Source organism: Hemitrygon akajei, unplaced genomic scaffold, assembly GCF_048418815.1.
Source record: "Hemitrygon akajei unplaced genomic scaffold, sHemAka1.3 Scf000167, whole genome shotgun sequence".
Taxonomy (NCBI): Eukaryota; Metazoa; Chordata; class Chondrichthyes; order Myliobatiformes; family Dasyatidae; genus Hemitrygon; species Hemitrygon akajei.
In genome coordinates, this window is record NW_027332053.1 from 940,680 (window position 1) to 945,375 (window position 4,696).

The window sequence follows — 4,696 nt, forward strand, 5'->3', positions numbered from 1 at the left end:
CCCCTCTCAGCCTTCAGAATTCCAGCGAGTACAGTCTCAGAGCCATCAAGTATCTTTGTGAACGTCCTCTAGACTCTCTCCAATGCTGGCACGTGTTTTCTCAGATGAAGGACCCAGCACTGTTCACAATACTCAAGGTGAGGCCTCAGCCGAGAAGAACTGGCGGAGAAACATCAATGAAAAAATAGCCTAATTCTGTCCCTATATCTTGTGGCATTGAGGCCAAATTTGGTGATAAATTAATGCTGAATATTGCTTGTCATGATTCACATAACAAACCATCCGGCGTCCCTGTGACAAAATTTGGAGGCTAGGATGCTATAAACTGACAGTTTAAAAGGTGGTTCCCCCCGATTAACGTTTCACGACGAGGATGGGATTCGAACCCACACGTGCAGAGCACAATGGATTAGCAGTCCATCGCCTTAACCTCTTGGCCACCTCGTCTGCTCACCTCCCTCTTGTGTTCCGAACTTCTGATTTTTTTTCACAGCATTTAAAACTTCTGCTTAAGCTCCACACATTTCTGTTCAGATTCTCTGCCGATTTGCTTTGCTCGCCGCGCTTACCAGAATTCACGGAACTGGATAAGGGCAGTTTAGAGAGATTTTCTCCAACCACACGAAACATGGAAATAGGTATTTTATGCACTTTAGGCGCTGTGGACCTGATGCGGAATTAGTATCGATTCCGTGCTCTGTAACTCGGAAAAACTGTGAATGTTTTGAGTTGTAAAATGAGATAAATTTATGTTGAATTAAATAAAATTTCAATAGCTTTGTTCCCATGTTGCTCGATTTCAAGTAAACAGATATTATAGGAATTTGCCATCTGGTTCGAGAATGACGATTTTCCGGGTATCGGGCAAATGCAATAACCCGATAACTACCACATTACAGGCACGCTGAAGGGACGTCAGGCTGTGCGCAGCCGCAGATCCGAACACCCGAACGCTTACCCGACACAAACACATGGCTGCTCGGTTCCGGAATACCAAACTAACGGCTGAAGTATCTAAAGGAGTTTGCGTTCACTCAATCAATAGTGTATCGAAAGTGGAGGACCATTTTCACTGACTCCAATCGCAGAATATAACGCCGCTGCAAAAGACAGTGTCATGTGCCTTTGAGAATTCCCTTCTGTGTGACAGAAGCGGAATATTGAACAGCCCAAAGCAGGAATGCATGGAGAGATATTGACACAACAATTGTCGAATGTTCACCTGGGATGAAATCACTGCTTGCGAGTACTTTTAGCTCGGTCAGGAAATCATTTTACAGGTGGAAACTCCTTGCAGCATTCCGTATGTTCCCCATTTTCCCCCTTGGCCTTTCTCACAGAATACGGCCGTGTGGCCTAATGGGTAAGGCGTCTGTCTTCGGTCCTTCATTGGTGGAAGTCATCAGAAGATTGCGGTTCGAGTCCTGGCACGGTCATTTTGACAAACGGGCGGATTCGGTTCCATTCTGTCTCTCCCTCTCTGCAGCAGGGCTATCTCAGTTCCGCGTGGGGATTAGTAAGAGTGCTCCACCCTCGGAGGAAACGTTGTGCACAGCATCTAAGATTATGTGTCTAGTCGGTGTAGTATTTCTGCAGACACTTTAACAAACAATTGGTTGGAGTTTCTCAGACATTCAGGAGGAGCTGCTGCTGGGAAGGTGAAATTTATTTCACTTCCAGCTGTGTCTCCGAGCACACCTTATCGGCAAGAATTCACCACCCAGCACTGACAGTACATTCCCCTGTCTCCAACCCTCTTCTTCTCCTCTTCTTCGACACAATGCGCTGGTTCTCTGCCTGCTCTGGGTTATCCTCATCATTAATTCCCAACTAGACATCAACCGCCTCAACATCAGGAATACTCACTTCTCCTCGAACCTTACCCTCACTGAATGCACTGCCCTCCCAAATCTCAACCCCATCCCCAAACTTACCATCAATCCAGCAGACAAAGTGCTGCTGTTGTGGAGTGGCGGACTGATCTCTACCTTGCTGAGACAATGCGTTAACTCTCATACCTACACTTTGAATAATCCCGACTCCGGACGATCGGAGAACTGTCTCCGACATTATCATTGAAATCATCAACTCTGGTGAACCTCTATTCACTGTTGAAAACTCATGGATCCATTGCCCTGAACTGCTCGGTTCTACCTCCTACTCGATTCACAAGTCTGAATGTCCTGATAGGCCTGTTGACTCGGCGTGCTCCTACCCCACTGATACTGTGATATCATAGGTCCAATCCAGTCTATGCCCATGCTTCAGTCCCTTCCCACATGCATTCGTGAACCTTCCTGTGCTCTTGATCAACTCACTGACCTTCAGTTCCCCGGCCCTGACTGTCTCATTTACTCCATTGATGTCCCGTTCTCCATCAAAAGGGCCTTAAAACTCTCTACAGTTCTCAAGGAAAGAATCACCCCAGTTCCCCTCCACCTTACCATCCTCCGTCTGGAAGAACCAGTCCTCACCAGAAGAGTTTCTCCTTCGGTTCCTCCCACTTACTCCAAATTCAATGAGTAGCCGTGGACACTCGCATGAGTCACAGATATGTCTCTCTTTTTGTTACCCAAGTAAAACAATCCATGTAACAAACCTTCCCCGGTAACGCACACCAACGCTTCCACCGCTACGTCGATGAAAGTATTCTGCCGCTTCATGAGCTCCACAATTTCATCCACTTTGCCTCCAACTTCCACCCTGCCCTGAAGCGTCTCACTCAATGCAAGCAAAACAAAGGAAAGAGATACCAGAGGTCCATGAGCCTCTGAGTCCTCATCAGAGGATCAGAGAGGGAGAGCAACTTTACATTCCTGGGTGTTACTATTTCAGTGGATCGGCCCTGTACCCGTGACAAGTGGAATTGTGAAGAAAGCACGGCCGCGCCTCTCGTTTCTTCGGAGTCTGCAGAGATCGGTCTAACATCTAAAACCCTGACAATCTCTGTGGATGTGTGACACAGAGCGCATCGACTGGCTGCCTCAAGGCCCGGTATGGGAACATCAATGTCATTGAACGCAAGTTTCTGCAGAATGAGACGAGTTCGGCTCAGTACATGTCCGGTAAAGCTCTCCCACTATTGAACACATCGCTCTCTGAGGAATTTGCCAATGTTTATTTGGTGGGCGGTGGGCGCTAATGCTTTTTGCTGAAACGTTTGGGGGCGGGGAGGTTGATGCCTTTGCTGTTGCTTGTGCTGCTTTATTATTCACCTTAACCCCCATGTCCCTGCCTTCTGCCCGTGACCTTTGACGCCCTGACTGAGCATAAACCTATCAACTTTTGCTTTATGAAAACCCAATTGATCCGCCTTTACAGCCGTCCATAGGAATGATTTCGCTACATTCAGCAGTCTGGTCGCAGAATTCTTTCCTCATCGTTCGTCTAAAGGGGCGCCCTTGTATTCTGAGGCAGTGCCGTCTGGTCCTAGACTCCACCGACGAGGCGAATTATTCCCACCACATCCACACTCTCGGCGTCTTTCAATATTCGATAGCTGCCAATAAAATTCACCCTCATTAATCAAACGCTTCTCACACGTAAACACTCTTCAATGGTGACGGGAGAGGTTTGGCAAAGGAAGTGAAGACATTGCTGAGCTTCTGGACAGGATATTTGTATTTTCCCTGGCCACGGAAGTAGAACTAGACGATAAGAACATGGCAAATGTTATTCGTTTGTTGAAGCAAGATAATAGGGATACTCGTTGGAAGTATAGACCAGTGAGTTTTTCATCAGTAGTGGGTAAACTATTGTAGAGGATTATTGAAGATGGAATTAATGAGTACTTGGAGAAACGTAGTCTGGCTACGGATAGACAACATGGCTCTTTGAGAGGTAAGTTGTCCTATATGAGCCAGATTGAATTATTTGTAAAAGTGAAAATAAAACAAACAGAAGAAACTGAATAGTCGATGTAGGTGTATTAATTCAGAGAGTCAGGGGGCATGGGATATAGGTAATCCTGCGTTGAATCAGAATTGGCTTCCTAACAGAAGGCAGGTGATGTAGTAGATAGAATGAATACTGGCTGGAAGACAGCGGACAGCAGCGTCCCGCTAGGAGGGTGGAAATTTTGGGACATTTTACAACTGTCGGACTCTGCAGTTACAGTGTTCCGAGAAATAGGGCTGAGGGAAATAATCGATTTAATGTGAACACCCAGCAGCAGCTGGATAATTAATGGAATTGGGGCTGATGACATAAGCAAAACGCTGAGCTATTGACTATACCGCCACGTTATCTAAACTGACCTGTCATTTACATATTACAGGGCAGATGCTACAATGACAAAACAATCTTTTCCAATGGAGACCTACAACTTAAAACCAGCAATTAAAAGTGTTCAGAGCAGCTTCTGGTGCTCATTAAAGTAACCAGCCTTCCAAAATGACAATTCCGTATTCCCAATACCTCTGAATCGTGGTTTTATCGTATCGTAGCCGGTGTGAAATCCGTGTCTCATTCTGAAATTAATAACAAACGAAACATACAAAACTACACAAACTAAAAACACAGCGAGGGCAAAGCAAACACCAACGCACACACTTGTCTTCCATCTCCCCCCCCCCCCCGATCCTCATCACATTATATAGGGGTTGTATTGAGAGTATCCTGAGCAGCTGCATCACTGCCTGGTTCGGAAATTGCACCATCTCGGATCGCAAGACCCTGCAGCAGATAGAGAGGTCAG

General features: G+C 46.3%; 1 non-coding gene across 1 annotated transcript; it reads right to left on the reverse strand.

Annotated features, from left to right (window-relative positions):
- Nucleotides 1–365: 365 nt before the first annotated feature.
- Nucleotides 366–447, reverse strand: trnas-gcu (transfer RNA serine (anticodon GCU)). The gene has a single exon. It is a non-coding gene; the product is annotated as a tRNA-Ser (tRNA).
- Between the last annotated feature and the right edge of the window lie 4,249 nt (nucleotides 448–4,696).